Genomic DNA, 16,878 nt, shown 5'->3' on the forward strand with positions numbered 1-16,878 from the left:
TTGAACTGAGCTAGCATTGGTGTGTACATATTAAAGGCTGCTCTTTAGTCTTCCTAGCTATGGAATCCAATCCATTTAAAAAAATAAATAATTAAAATAAAATGCAGCGCACGGGCAGATTAGCTGTTCAAAATTATTCCATGTTTACTATTATTAAAGCCTTTAGGCTGCCATACGTTTTCCTTATGAACACAGTTGGCTTTTAGTTTGATTCATTTGCACAAACAAAGGTGGGACTCAAAGTTGGCTGCTGAGTTTTACTGCCACTGTTTCAATGTAGGTCAGCACATGATAGATACTTTTCCCCCTCTATTTCAATTGTTCTTAAACTTGTTAAAAATATGTTAATCAAAAACATTTTTTGATACTTGTGACCCAAGAACTTGTATCATGTCAGATGCACTTCAGTCCTAAAGTAAGAGATGTTTCTTACCCACAACCAGTGAGCACAAAGCTGAAGCTTAGGTGATGCTAATTATGTAAAGTGTTATCTGGGCTCTGCGTGTGCTATCAGCACAAACGCAGAGATCTTTAAGATTTAATCCTGTCAGTTTAGCTGGCTGTTTTATTGTGTCTGCTTTTGAACGATGTTTTGCATTCTGCTGCTACTTTCTGCATTGTGTTGCTGCCGCCCACATTGATGGTCTTTGCATTGTTGCTATGAATTAGTTACAGTGGCTCAATCTATTTTTCTCTCTTTGATTAGCAATGCATTGTCAATCCGATTCACACACACCGTAGCCGACCAATTTAACACCCTTGCCGGAGTATTGTGACTGTTTTGGATTATAATAAATTTTGCAACACTTCTCTCAAGGTTGTAGTCATTGTTTTGGAGACTCTCCAGTTGAATGACTGCACAAAATAGACATTATCAAATAATAATGACAACACAAGTGATATATTGTGTATTGGCTTTAGAAATGTTTCTCCGCTGTGTGAGAAGAGGTCAAAGCCTCTGAATCAACTCTGCACTCTGTATTCACATAATAAAATCGGTTCTTCATACATCGACTGGATGACTCTGCAATCTCAAACCATCTTTTCAAAATAACTGAATTGCACGAGGTGAAAAAAATATGTTTTTCTTCAAGGATTGCAGAATTTATCTCTGAATGACTTTGCCCCCAAAATGAACCTTAACTACAATTTTTCTCTGTCTGAGAAATACAAATTTTGCTTTACTATATACAAAATATGTTATATAACAAATGACTACCCGAACTTTATTATGTAACAGTTAATCGCATATAATGGTGGATATTATTTCATTTCAGTCAAAACGGTGTTAGGTGACAGGCTGGAACAAATCTCTGCAGCTTGCTACAGACTGTCCTTGAGTTAACCACCTGCCACTCCAAACCTTCGAAACACAACACTGAATGAACACGAATGGCTCTTAAAACCACACCTGAAAGTAAATTATGCAAAAGGTTGTGTGGGTGAAGGAAATTAAACTGCAAGTAGCAGGTAGTGCGGTAACTGTCAGAGTGCAGCGTGGAGAATAAGTGCCTTAACTGGGCCAACTTGGAAGAGATTGTGGTCATGTATAATTGTATTAATGTGTATGGAACTGCTGTGCCTGCCTATACTAGCAGAAGGTAAAGTTGCATGTTCACACATGTTAGCACCGTGTGTGATCAAACTAAAGGAAAAACACACACAGTTAAGCTCCTAATTTGTTGGCCCCGACAAAATTGTAGCGTAATGTTTGCTCACAGTCAACTGTTCTAGTGTGTGGTGAGTTCACTGATACACCTACAGGAAATGTCCTGTTTGTCCTGCAATCTAAGACAGATGCTTCTGCACTCGTATAACTGTGGCTACATTTCTCTGTGAATGTACTATTTGTGCGTGGAATATAAAATGATATATAGCTATATACAGTTATATAGCCGATGACCCTGGACCTTTTGGTTCTTGAATGTAATTAATTTGCACCTTGTTGTAAATCCTATGTATTACATTTCATGAAGGTGTCTCTTAATTGCACCCTTTGACAATGATAATGATATGCCTACCTCCTCAAATTAAAGCTGACAGTCTGCACTTCAATCACATCTTAATTACTTGATTTAAAATTCACTGTGGTAGTGTACAGCAGCAACATTTCAAAAACTATCTTGGTCCAATAATCTACAGACCAACTGTATATTTAAAACAAAATGTATGTTCATTACATTACATCTAAAATATGAAAAGGGCAAAACATTCATGTCAATGTAGTGACTATTAGTCAGTAAAAGACAGTAAAAGCTACATCATTTCATGGTAGGAAATGTCCTACTTTGAGAACTCAGAGACGGACCGTTCACCTTAAAAAAAAAAAAAAGTACTTTTTTCTCTCTACCAAATCAAACCTGCAAAGGAATCGTGTGCCTGCCTATGTGGCTTGTGCTTGTGAAAGAGTGACAGCATGAAAACATTAACAACCTTCGCTTTGGCTGTGATGTAATACTAGCTGCTGGCTAACTGTTTCCTGTGGTCTACGGGAGTCATTTAGTTAATCTGATTTGTGGTAAGGTATACCTTTAAAAAAAAACATGGTTAATCCTGTTAAAGTCAACAGAGGTTATTTAGTTAAGCAGAGAAAGCAGCTAATAGCAACAGTCGACAAAGTTTTTAATCATATAGAATCCAATCAAATTCTTCACCGTCATTAACCTCTGTAGCTTTCTCTGCACTTGTAGCCAAGCAGTACTAGCAGCAGTCTCTCTTTCCCACTTGTAATAGTTCACCAGGCAACATTACACGAGAATATAATCTGTCATTATTTTCTTAATGACAAGCCAAATCCAAACTGACTCTTCCAAAACTATCTGGAAATTGGAGACCTAGAAATATTAATGAACTCTGTGTCAAGTGAAATCTGGTCTGTCAGGTCATAGTGGCTGTTGCACAAGATATGACTGTATTACCAGTCAGCTGGTAGCCTATAAATGTATGTGATAAATGAGCTAGTAATTTTAAAGCATAAAGAAACCAGAGTGGACATTCTGGCTTGTCATAGCAATGATAAAAATGAGCTGTCATCGGTTTGGACAAGTGTTGAATCTGGTTCATTACCAAATGTTTTTTCTATGACAAACTTCATATTCTAGTTGTTTTCTTCACTATGTGCGGAAATACCAAAATATCAAGTTAATCAGTTTTACATGAAGGGATCTGCCTTAAGCACACTTTGTGTACAGTATAGCACTCATACAAATACTCTGACCAGGCGGCTTATATATCCAGACTGCCACTGAACTGCTGAGCGACCCGGATCATCTTAGTTCAGAAGACAAGTTGAACTGTGTCCTTTTCTGCTGTATATAAAAAAGTATTCCCTGTAAGCCCCCGAAGAGAGGAGAATCGGCCATAGATCATCACTCTTAGAGTTATAAGAGATTTCTCCTAGAACGCTTCCAGGAGGCAAATGTTTTTTGACACGGTGTATCAACCCAGGAGGTTCACTTGGTACTCCTCTATTACACTGAAAGATCCAGTAAGTTTAACAGATTGCTAAAGTAGAGTGCTGCTAATGGCAGATGTTTTTTCACCACAGATATTATATTCAAGGTTGCTTGAATATAATGTCACAGTACATTTTGTAAGTTATGAGGCAGTTAGGGATGTAGACGTTCTCTGAATCCATAGTTTGGAGACTCTATACCCTATAGACTGTATCTAAAAGATGGATGCAGCCAGTGTGACAACATCCTCTGGTGCGATTTCGAAGCCTAGAGCTAAACATTTTTGGCTGGTGCCATCTTGGCATTTTCAGGGACAGGCACTTCCACAAGGTACCGTATGGACTTATCTTTAACAAGGACTATAATTTACAAAATGAACAGATGCTGTATTAAATTTATAGCCTGACACCATGAACTCATCAGGCAGGTGTGCACTGACATCATAATTCCAGTGAGCAATAGGGATGTTTTCTTTACATCCCTACTCAATCATATTTTACGACTATTTATTTACCTGCCCCCATTTAATTGCCCCATTAGAAATAATAGTATTTCCTAGAAGGCATAATATGAACTTAAAATAAACTAAATTATTCTGATGTATTTCTAATTCATGATTTATCTGAACAGGCTCTTTAGTTGAACTTCATATTATTGACCAAACTCAGGTTACAACTGGGCCTTAACAGCTCCACATGGCTAACCAGCATAGGAAACACAAGCACATAGCTAATTTTGAGTTGTTCGTAAACTTTACACCAACATAAAAGATAACACTGTCTTAAAAAAAGGCTAAACTCATGCTCAGCTAACCTGTGTGTTTTATGGGAATGTTTAGCAAACTCTTGCATAATCATCCTCCTCTGTAGGTGTTAGCATTCAGTTGCTGAACTTGCTATCATATCCATTCCTTAGCAATCCCAACACAGGAGACATAGGATGTTATTTTACACTTATGTAGAACATCAAAGTCAATGAAAAACCCTGATAGTATTTTTTTGGTACCTGACCTAGGTGGATTCTTTAATTACTTGACTGTACGCAGGGGTTAGTAAAAGGAAAACATTATTGGTTGCGCAAAGTGGTACACCAAACAGACTCCGAATGACGCTCTCACTCTCAGGTTAATGGGGGTCTATAATTGTCTGGTATCAATCCAGACTTTGGTGTATTGATAGAGTAAAAGCAGCTGTGGGAGCTGCACATGTGACAGGAAGTAATTAAGTTTCCATTATGCAGAGCTGATCATTTCTACATGCCATTAATGCACTCTAAAGATTTTCCTCTTGTCCACTTCAAAACACAAGGTCACATTTAATGTAAATAGCTACGCAGTGACCTTCCCCTCACCACAGCGTTTCCCTTCTGTGGGAACATCAGCATTAATGATGAATCATTATGGAGTCTGGCATTTTCGTGTCATTATCTGACAGATTGCAGCTTCTCCATCAACCCCAAAGACACCTACATCTGAATCCTATTATACCCCTCCTTCTTAGCTGTGGTAATGTGAGGAGGATCACCAAGCATTTAACACGTTACACCTGTGATAAGCTGCACTTATGTTAGACAGCTGAGCAAAGCGTTGCACTGCGAATACTAAATTTGATGTATTTCAGCACACCCACACATGGACACACAGGCAACATGGAAATAGTGTTTTTATTACCATATGCACCCACACACAGACAGAAATCACACAAGTTTCTTTTGTGATAACAACGTTGTGATTGAGCATGAGTTTCCCCTTAAAAAGGTTTTCTTCAATTCACTGACCCTCTCCTCTCCCTCATTCCCCAAGCGCAGTCATGAAATATGTATTCACATTCATTACGTTTGGACCCAGAATCAACACCCAGAACCAAAGCACTGTCTTCCTTTGCCAAGCCCAATACTTAAACGTACTTCTCCTAGACTATAGCCTGTTCAGCACTCACAATAGATTTCTGATCAGTTTCTGTGTTGAAGCTAAAGCTGAGTCAAAAGTGATTAAAGTAAATCTGTCACAAGCTCAGAACCTTTGCCTTTTTTAATTCTTAGAGAAAGAGCGGCACATGAGAAAGTATAGTAAACATCTAGCTAATACTCTTTCTGAATTGGGATCTTTTTCTGCATACTTTTCATATAGTATAACAAAGATGTTATAAATGGATTTTAAGCTTCTTTGTTGAATGGTTGCATCATCCAATTTGGCTGTGTGTCTGCGCAAGCTTGAGAGCCAGCTGAGCCTTGTGACGACTGGAAGCAGGAAATGAGAATGATGGAAAGATTCAGCCCTGGGGCTCCTGTACAGGATCTGGAAACCAAAAAGAAGGCAGTGTCTCTAAAGAGAAAAAGGCATGACCTACTCTGAAACATCATGTCATCTCCATGTGACGTAAAAGAGGGAACTTTCAGTCAACCTCCAAATTACAGGGAGTGCAGAATTATTAGGCAAATGAGTATTCTGTCCACATCATCCTCTTCATGCATGTTGTCTTACTCCAAGCTGTATATGTCACGACCTGTGGGGTCGGCAAGGCACTGATCAGCAATCTCTCTCCCCCTCCCCTGTTTTGCCGGGGCGGAACTCATGGCGGGTTCACGCCCTCGGCCCACGCCCTCCCGGATCATGCACACCTGGGCCTCAGACCAGCTGGTATATCAGAAGGAGATCAGCTGTTCAACGCTGGATTGTTGTGAAGACTCCTGTCAGTACACGTCGAGCCCTAGTTTCCCACACTTCCGCCTCAGAAAGTAACATTTGTCTCTCTGTTCTAGATTCCCCGGACCCGTCCCCGTGTTTCCCCGTGTGGAGCGTGTAAGAGGTGGCTGGTCACTAGCGGAGAGAGGTTGGCGTGAGCGTGTGTGTGATCCCCTTGTTTTCCCTGGAGCCCTGGAACCCATCCTCGCACATCTTGTATATAGCACTGTCCTCGCACTGCCTGTAAATACACTTGGTGAAGATTTTTGTGAATAAACTGTCTCTGTTACAACACACTCCGGAGTCCTGCGAGTGGATCCTCAGAGCAACCCGTGACAGTATAGGCTCGAAAGCCTACTACCAATTAAGCATATTAGGTGATGTGCATCTCTGTAATGAGAAGGGCTGTGGTCTAATCAGAATCAGAATCAGAATCAGAATACTTTAATGACATCAACAGGTGTGCATAATTATTAGGCGACGTCCTTTCCTTTGGCAAAATGGGTCAAAAGAAGGACTTGACAGGCTCAGAAAAGTCAAAAATAGTGAGATATCTTGCAGAGGGATGCAGCAGTCTCAAAATTGCAAAGCTTCTGAAGCGTGATCATCGAACAATCAAGCGTTTCATTCAAAATAGTCAACAGGGTCGCAAGAAGCGTGTGGAAAAACCAAGGCGCAAAATAACTGCCCATGAACTGAGAAAAGTCAAGCGTGCAGCTGCCAAGATGCCACTTGCCACCAGTTTGGCCATATTTCAGAGCTGCAACATCACTGGAGTGCCCAAAAGCACAAGGTGTGCAATACTCAGAGACATGGCCAAGGTAAGAAAGGCTGAAAGACGACCACCACTGAACAAGACACACAAGCTGAAACGTCAAGACTGGGCCAAGAAACATCTCAAGACTGGTTTTTCTAAGGTTTTATGGACTGATGAAATGAGAGTGAGTCTTGATGGGCCAGATGGATGGGCCCGTGGCTGGATTGGTAAAGGGCAGAGAGCTCCAGTCCGACTCAGACGCCAGCAAGGTGGAGGTGGAGTACTGGTTTGGGCTGGTATCATCAAAGATGAGCTTGTGGGGCCTTTTCGGGTTGAGGATGGAGTCAAGCTCAACTCCCAGTCCTACTGCCAGTTTCTGGAAGACACCTTCTTCAAGCAGTGGTACAGGAAGAAGTCTGCATCCTTCAAGAAAAACATGATTTTCATGCAGGACAATGCTCCATCACACGCGTCCAAGTACTCCACAGCGTGGCTGGCATGAAAGGGTATAAAAGAAGAAAAACTAATGACATGGCCACCTTGTTCACCTGATCTGAACCCCATTGAGAACCTGTGGTCCATCATCAAATGTGAGATTTACAAGGAGGGAAAACAGTACACCTCTCTGAACAGTGTGTGGGAGGCTGTGGTTGCTGCTGCACGCAATGTTGATGGTGAACAGATCAAAACACTGACAGAATCCATGGATGGCAGGCTTTTGAGTGTCCTTGCAAAGAAAGGTGGCTATATTGGTCTCTGATTTGTTTTTGTTTTGTTTTTGAATGTCAGAAATGTATATTTGTGAATGTGGAGATGTTATATTGGTTTCACTGGTAAAAATAAATAATTGAAATGGGTATATATTTGTTTTTTGTTAAGTTGCCTAATAATTATGCACAGTAATAGTCACCTGCACACACAGATATCCCCCTAAAATAGCTAAAACTAAAAACAAACTAAAAACTACTTCCAAAAACATTCAGCTTTGATATTAATTAGTTTTTTGGGTTCATTGAGAACATGGTTGTTGTTCAATGATAAAATTATTCCTCAAAAATACAACTTGCCTAATAATTCTGCACTCCCTGTAATGTGACTCTCGTTGCTTTCTATTGCAATGTCTAAAAATAAGTATCACCCACCCAAGTCCATCATTTACAAACACAGTTATGAGACAGAACTTCACAAATGGACTTGCTCAAGTGAAAACCTCATTAACGATAGTTCTCAGGAGTTTTGATTTGTTTTTCCAAGCAGATGGCGGTAGCTACTGAGAAAGAAATCATAATTCCAGGCATGCCACAGAAATACATGTACTTGAACCAGTCGGCCACGTGTCCACATGGGATCTCTTCAGGGACTAGAATAAAATGAACGCCTAATATTCAAAGCACTTCACGGTGACATTCACTTCAAATGGCTTACTCACTGCGCTAAAACGGAAATGATGTCAGATTGTGAGGCATCGGTGGAAGTGTGCCACCTCTTATCATAAGGAAAGACACACAATTGAAAGTGAACCTGGTGCCATCATGCTCCTCTGTGATGCACAAAGTGCTTTAAACCCGCAGCTTCAGAGAGCAGATTGCACTGTTTGAAGTGTTCTTCAAGGATTTGTATTTCATCCAATGGGCACTGCAGTCGAAGATGATGAATGAAAGGAAAAGTCGAGAAAGACACTGTAAACGATGCACCAAATTCTTGTGTTATGTTCTTTCACCTAAAATGTCAAGCCACAAATGTGCACAAAACCTACGGCTCAAATTAAAAGTGACAGAAACCGTGATCTTGGTGCATAGTCTGTGTATGCACCCTCTGACGTTGCTTTTTAGCAGATCAGGTTTGTTTGTGACCACAGTAAAGTCAAAAGTGTATACACAGTAATAATATATGCTTCTACTAAGCCATTTTGGCTGGGAGCCCCAGTCTGTTAAGTGGTGTGCAAATAGAGAAAGTAAATTACCATAATACCACATTTTGGGCTGTGGTAAAAGGCATCAAGGACACGGAAACGGACAGCAAAAATGAAAATGTAAATGTGCGGAGCCAACAGCTGCTCCCAAACACTATTCACATTAAACTCTGTGAAAGGTCTCAAGGATATGACCTCAAGAAGCTCTTTATGATGACTGCATGATTTGCCCCACTGCTGCACCAAGAGGCAAATGGCACTTAATGTGTAACTTCAAGGAATTTCGATTGAACTGAAGCTTGAGTTCATCTTTTGATTCAATGTAATTTTATTTGTATAGAGTCAATTCATAACACATTAGATTTCAAGGTACAGACCTTACAGCAGCCTGTCAAAGAGGAACCCAATGATTTACTGGTAGAAAGTAGTACAATAACTGCCTTGAAGGCAATGCAATGTGTTGTTGGTGCCAAGGACACAGCTCTCGCCTGCTTTCATTCCTACATATCAAAAACATCCTTTTGTGTTTTTTGTGAATTCTCCTCATCCTGAGAACCCCTTCACATTTCTCTGGGATCAATTCTTGCTACCATTTTATCCTCCATCCATACAGTATGCCTCTGCTGGGTCAGCTAATGTGTAAATAAAGTGGTAATTTCCACTGTTATGCAGATGATATGCAGCTATTATGTCCCGCTCACGCCTAGCAACATAAATGCAATCTCACTTTTCCCTGCTAAGAAATACTATTAATCTTGAAAAAGTCATCCATGCCTTCATTTCCTCACATTTGGACTATATAGTTCCTGGTACACATGTCTAAAGTAAAAGGCCATCTCCACTTCCACCTCCTTCAAATCTCAGCTGCCAGATGAATTCAGACCAAATCGCTATTATCCTTGCTACAGTGCACTAGCATCCTTTTATATATAGAATTGATTTTAAATCTTTTTTAACAACTTGTAAAGCTTTACATGACCTTACATTATTACTGTAGTCACGCCTTGTGAACTGAGCTGCTGCCTGGCTCAGGTGAGACCTTCATAACTATTTCCACAGCGTGATAAATGTTAAATGGACTGGTACTTATATAGCACCTTTCTATTCAGTTGAACACTCAAAGCACTTTCTACTGCAAGTTTTATTCACCCAGTCACAAATACACACTCATACAGTGCTTTTATTTCTAAGCGCTGTCTAATGTTTGCAATCTCATGGATGTGTCAGAGGAAAATTCGAGGTTCATTATCTTGCCCAAGGATACAGACCCCTCCAGTTGTTTCCTGACTGGAGGAGTCTGAGAACAACCCACTGACCTTACGAATGGCAGACAACCTGCTCTGCTACCTTGTTGCCTCAATGTAACGCAAGCCCAATGTCTAAAAAAATAAATAATAATCTGACATTTTCTGTTGAGTCCCACAGCTTTGTCCTCCAAACTTTAGTAAATTTAGTATCCATTTTTGTTTATTTTTACAGTATTTGTTCATCTTGCTTGCCACATTATTTCCTCCTTTCAGTTTTTATGCTCAGATTTGTTGCTGCTTTGACTATATTTCTGATTTCTTTCTGATTTTTGATTGTGACCTAGCTTATTGTATGCTACAAGGAACTTTATAACTATTTTTTGAAAAAAGCTATGCAAGAAAATGTTTGTTAATAAGAACAATAAAGCATCTACAGTGTCTGCAGGTGTGCGATGATAGAGAGCACCTAGGACTAATCCTGATCTAACACAGACCTTTCCTAAAATCACCTTTTAGGAGCAGACTGGTCCAAATATTGACAGAATCAATAACAATGCTGGTATTGATACTGGAGCAGTATTAGCATGAAAGAATCAGAAAGTAACTTTACAGATGTAAATAAAAACACATAAAACGGTGACACGTGTTGACAGGAAATTCTCCACTGCGGTAACACCATCAACTAGTAAAAAGATTTGAAAGACTACAAAAAAAAGAAAGAGCTTTGTCTCAGAACGAGCATCAAAACTAATGATGAGAGGAGGAGGTAAATCTCTCAGACAGAACAGGCACGTACATTCCCGGTCTCCAAAAAACCCAGTTTCAAAATAGCTGAAAAGTGTGCTTTGTCTTAAAATCTTATACTGGAAAGTAAAAATCACAGTAATTTACTGATCATTAAGATATGTTCAAATTTGATAATGATTCCCCTCATAAATATCCTCTGAAAGTATTTACTTGGCATCAGATCGATATCAGAAATTGCAGTATCACACACACACCAATAGGTGAATCTTTTCTATTTAACTTCTCCATTATATTTGTCATATTTCAATCTCTTCCTGATAGTGTTGGACTATACTGTGCCACTATACTCATTTGTAATATTCCCTAGCTAGCCTATTGCAATTTAAAACTACCTTTCATAACTATAAAAGAGAGACATTTTAAGGTGCATGCTTATTCTTTTTCTTCAGTGGTAACCTCTTGGGAAATAAGGCCAAATGTACGAGTGCTGACTTACTCATTTTCTAACCGATCGTTATGAAGGCTATTATCAGACAATTAGCTTGCCTCAACTTTGCTACTTTGCTTTGAATTGACACGCTAATGGACTGAAGTGGTAGCCAGGCACTGTCCAAAGGTTAGGTTAAGACATCTGTTTGCCAGCATATTTAAACTTCAAAAACATTTAATAGCTTGTTTGTGGATCACAGATTTATTTATTTTTTCTTAACAGAGCCTCACTGTTTCCCATTTTTCCAGTCTTCAGTCTCTATTGATTCATATTTTCAAGACTGAGAAGAAAAAGACAACTATCTTACTTATATCAAGAGAAGAAGTAGCTGCTGTGCACACCTTAGTTTACGTGTAGGTATGCATACCCTGACATTTGAGATGCATCAAATTCAAAAGAGAAAATGCATTATACTCTGAGAAAGAAAACCTAAATTTGCCAAAATCTCTACTTGTTTAATGTGCACACTCCATGTTTTACTTTAAAAAAAAAAAAAAAGAGATTTCTATATAGTTCCAAAAAGCTGGATGTGATGGATATCTGACTCAAAGGTGAAAAGAAATTCATATCCATCACAGCAGGGTTAAGAAAGTCTAATACTTTTCAAAAGTGAGAGGCTACAGTCCCACTGCCAAGAGAATAACATGCAGAACACAACAACAGCCTGCCATTCATCACTCGCCAGCTTCAGGTTCAGAGAAATGTGTTTTTATGTAGGGTATAAAAGACAATGCTGCTGGCTTGTGTAGAAAGGCCAGACTTTGCGGCAGTACATCAAGACCCAAATCTTGCAGATAAAATATGTTTGAATTGTTTATCTACAATTATTTTCCTTGCAAACATATTTAGTTTCTCTATATGACCTTGTGGTGTTTGTCCATTTTTTTTTCTAAAAATCCTTTATTCTTAACAATAAACATTGCCATTTGTTTCAGTCAGGCAGTTTGGCTGCAAATCTGAGCTTGCCCACGGGGATGGCTAAAATTCACTTCTGAGCACAGAGAATTTAAGATCCTCTAGAGACTGTGTGCCTCTAAGACCAGGCATATGCTGCATTACTTAGATTGTATTCAAAAATACAATTATATGCTAATACTAATCTAATACATATATACTGTACAATCTTGACTGAGGTAAAGGTTTAAGGAATTTTGAACAAACCTACTTCAAGTAAGTTCTAGTTAGGTTACATAATGGGACAATTTATAATATAAAACATATGGATCAAAGCATGCAGGAAAACAGATGGACTGCATGATACAATAATTAAAAGCAAGGCACCAAGAGAGCTGTATGAAGGCCGGTATGCAATTTCCAAATTTTGAGAAAAACACTCAAATCTCCACTAAAGTTTTATGAGTTCTTCCTCATGGTTTGGCAGTTTGACACACAATCAAACAAACACTTGTCACATGCCTCCGCCTCGGCTCTCGCCGTGACAGAGAAAAATGCATAATAGCAAAGTGCATAACAACTCTAAGTGCTGCAAATAAAGTTCATTTCAAGTTCAACTGCCTAGTGCCAGGAGAATCTGTGACCAGTGCAAACTGAGAATGAGATAGGGAGGAACAGGCAGAGTTAGAAAAAATGAAACAAATAGGCTCAGGTACAAAGACTCTTGTTTGTACAGCAACTGGGTCAGCACAGACATCAGTCAGATGGGAAACATTTTATCCCTTGAACTGAACTCTTTGTGCTGGAGTACTGAACTCCTGATTTCCTAAACCTTACAGTTATTACTATTACTTTTTTAGAATCTACCTTCTAGCTCCAATTATTCCTCAGAAAAGGGGTAAATCTCTAGCAGCTACATATGTAGGACTCCCAATCAAATATGTAAATGATGAACCACTGAGAACAAAGCTGTTCCGTTTCCACCCAGCCCCTGAGACACAACAGTGCCACTAACAAAGAGCAATCTATCTTCATATCTCGTCTGTTTATGACCGTCTGAGTTTCAATATGTTGGTATTTTGTTAATTTTATGGAATGTCATAGTTTGCAATATAAGCTTCTATATGCAGAATATGCATTTACCAATGAATTTATTAAAGATTAAAGCGTTACTGGTAGTCTTATCAACTTTGGCTGTCATAAACTCAATGCTTTATACCCCATTGGCATTTACAGCTGCCACTTCATTAGGTACACATGTTCAACTGCACATTAACACATACGTCTATTCAATGGAGACTTTCACATTAAAGTGAAAAGCATGGATCCATGCTGCCTGCTATTAGCTGTTCTGGCTGGTGCTGTAATGGCATGGGGGACATTTTCTTGGCATGCTTTGGGCCCGTTAGAACCAGCTGAGCACCACAGCCTTATATTAGACCATGTCCATGCCTTTACGGCCACAGCGTACGCATCTTCTGATGGCTGCTTCCAGCAAGATAATGCACCAAGTCACAAAGCTCAGATGATCTCAAAGTGGTTTGTTGAACATGACAGTGAGTTCATTGTACTCAGATGGCCTCTACAGTCACCAGATCTCATTCCAATAGAGATCCTTTGGGATGTGATTTGGTGAAACGGCAGAGCTTCGTCATGGATATTCAGCTGAGAAATCTGCAACAACTGTGTGATGCCATCATGTCATATGGCCCCAAATCTCTGAGGAATGCTTCCAGCACCTTGTTGAATTGATGATATGAAGAATTAAGGCACTGCTGCATGTAGTAGGGAAACTCCACCACAGCCTAAGTAGTCCCATCACGATGTTTAATGTTGCTATATTGATGCTTTTGGTTTTGTTTCTTCTGATGTTAACGTGTCAACAACTTGGTAAATGGACTGATTCTTATATAGCATTTTCTACTCTCCTGGAGTACTCAAAGCGGTCTATACAACACGCCGCATTCACCCATACACACCCATTCACACAAGCACTGTTATCTATACTTACAGTGCTTTCTGTCATTCATTTGCATTCATACTCCGATGGATGCATCGGAGAGCAAGTCGGGGTTAGTATCTTGCCCAAGGATATTTGGTATGCAAACTGGGGGAGCCAGGAATCGAACCACCAACCTTCCAATCAGCAGCTGCTCTACAGCCTGAACTACCCAACTTAGCCCACCTACATGTGAATAGACACACCACCCTTCTTCCATTCTTTTACTAAGCATAAACATCAAACTAAAACTCCTGTACTCATACTGTAAACTCTGCTACAGGCTCCAAAACCAAGGCTGTCAGTTACTTTTACCACAGACCAAACAGCCTCCTTCACAAAGATGGATCAATGTGTCCCATGTATCTGTTTTTGTAGTAAAAGCTCTGCGAACAATCCTCTAGTAAAAAACTGCATTTTATCATGACGTGACAGGGTTATCCAAGAAGGGTCAATGTGCTCAAAAGAAAGCCACAACACCCCTCTCTGTCTGGGCTTCCTGGAGTTTGATCATCACCGTCAACAGGAACATGACCTCCCTTCTGATTGAGGTGGATCTCCTCAAACAAACACTGGTGCCCTCATTGCTTACAAGCTCTGCCCGTGACAGAAAATACACAGTGATACAACAAAAAATAAATACAAGAAAGAGAACTTCATCATAGTGTTAAATTTACTTTAGTTTTTAAATTGGATCTACTTCTATTTAGCAAAAATGTATATTATTTAAACAGATGACTTCAAATTTCGCTATTTATAAACCCATTATGACATCTACAGATGAATCTGCACTCGGCATGACTTCTGTTTCAAAAAAAAGAAAACATGAGTTGACAAAACAATTCTAAAGTAAGTTATGATTGTGCAAATGTCTAAATGTCTCAAAATGAGGATAGTAATTGGTAGTGACAGTCAGTGATGAGTGAAATTGAACTGCAGAGTAATTACAGAGTTGGATTCATCATAGTTACTGTCTGTAATTATGTCTTGGCAGTTTTACTGTAATTCAGCGATGAGACAGATTACAGTGAAGAGAATGTGCAAGACGCAGCAGAAAATCTTCACAACAACACACCACGCTAAATCGAAGCTCATACTGAATGCAGTGTTTCTATATGTGGTGTGAAAAATAGCAAATATATGCTCTGCTGTGTATGCGGCAATGTGTGAAATAGAGATTAATAACAGCAGCGTTTTCTGGGACATTTCAACATCAGACTGTCAGTTCTCCACCCTTGTATGTCACACGTTTCATTAAAAGCGGTGTGTTTGGGCTGCGAAATGGAAAAAAGTAAGTAAATGCTCGCACAGAATAGGCAAATACAAATAAAAGAAGAAAAAGAAAATCAGCTCGTGTTTTGAGGGGACTGTTTTTTCATGACTTTTCAAGGCCAAACTACAGTGAAACTGTCAAAAACAGGCCAGTTGCAAACTGAACACTGACACTTTGTTCACCTCTTAATTCTTAAAATAAAGTACACCACACTCCCAGCACCACTGAACTAACGTTTTTATATACAGTCTAAGATTTAAAGGTAGAAACTCTTTTCTAAATTTCAGTATATGCTCATTGTTTCCACTTCAAATAAAACTAAGGATCTCCTGACAGACCTTACATAAGAGCAATAAATCACACAGAGGCATTACTGGATGCATGGCATATAATGTGAGCAACAAAACTATGTGCAATCCATATGATGGATTGCAGCAAGAGTACTGACACTATCAATCAAACCCAATAACTGAAACTCTGTATGAAAGGACCAGTAATTTATTTTTAACCTTCAGCTGATACCTGGAAGTATTTCTGCATCGCATGAATTACTATATACAGTAGATGTTTGCTGTTTGAACAGTTTAGCACTTTTTACAGCCATTTTATAAAAATCTGAAAAACACATTGCTGATAGACTGCTTTTCTGTTTTGTGATTATTTAAATTTAGCGCTTCACAAGTCAGTGCACTTGAGAGAGTCAACAAAAGCTCTGTAAATTACTGTGAAATCACATTACTCTTCGCTGAGCTAGCTGATGTAGAAAAACTCCAAGGGAACAATACCTGAATGTTTGGGAGAATGCTATTTGCTGATGTGATGGCCCCTGACCTCTGTTTTCCAAGACGTCCCTGAAGGTATCAGGGAAAACTCAGCTGGAGATATCAGTTGGTTTGGCCCATCTGAGCGTGTACTATGAAGCAGGATTGTGTCTCATCCAGGTAACTTCAGGGTTAACATTTCTGTACTATGAAGGCCGTTCACTTCTTACCAGGGTACATCGCCATGGTAACCTACGCTGCAGACAACCTGCTCCAGATTAGAGATCAACCGATGTGAAATCGCTGCCTACCGACCAATTAGTTCTTTGGGGAATAGCATTTCTGTAAGATCCCCCTACCAGGGTCTGAAATTTTTAATAGTATCTCAACTCTTTGTCTTTCTTAAATGAACATCAGTAATGAATTAGATTCTTAAATGCATATTTATTCCTTTTTTCCCCTCCCTGTTGGCTGTCATCTGTTTTATAAGCATTAAGAACAGAGCACCAATTTGCACTTGTTCAGCTCGTTCCAAATATACACGTAGACCAATCTTACATTGGAATTCTATTTTTTTACATTTATTCCTTCTTTGCTCACAGATCATTAAAACACCACCGAGGATGCAGCTGAAAGAATAGAAAGGAAAACTGTCTTTTA

At 39.3% G+C, this 16,878-nt stretch overlaps 1 protein-coding gene across 3 annotated transcripts in view; it reads right to left on the reverse strand.

Annotated features, from left to right (window-relative positions):
• The window catches only part of b3galt1b (UDP-Gal:betaGlcNAc beta 1,3-galactosyltransferase, polypeptide 1b), a 67,396-nt gene that overhangs the window by 29,344 nt on the left and 21,174 nt on the right, over positions 1-16,878 (reverse strand). The window contains exon 1 of one of the 3 annotated variants that reach the window (XM_085250616.1): positions 16,243-16,434. The exons of the other annotated variants lie outside the window; for them this stretch is intronic. The gene's annotated coding sequence lies outside the window, so the exon portion shown is untranslated. Of the gene's footprint in view, positions 1-16,242; positions 16,435-16,878 lie in introns of those variants that run through there. 3 annotated transcript variants of the gene reach the window in all.

The sequence above is a fragment of the Mchenga conophoros genome, linkage group LG16, assembly GCF_057382185.1.
Source record: "Mchenga conophoros isolate Kocher_MC1m ecotype Shallow Benthic linkage group LG16, M_conophoros_male_GT1.1, whole genome shotgun sequence".
In the NCBI taxonomy this organism is placed as follows: Eukaryota; Metazoa; Chordata; class Actinopteri; order Cichliformes; family Cichlidae; genus Mchenga; species Mchenga conophoros.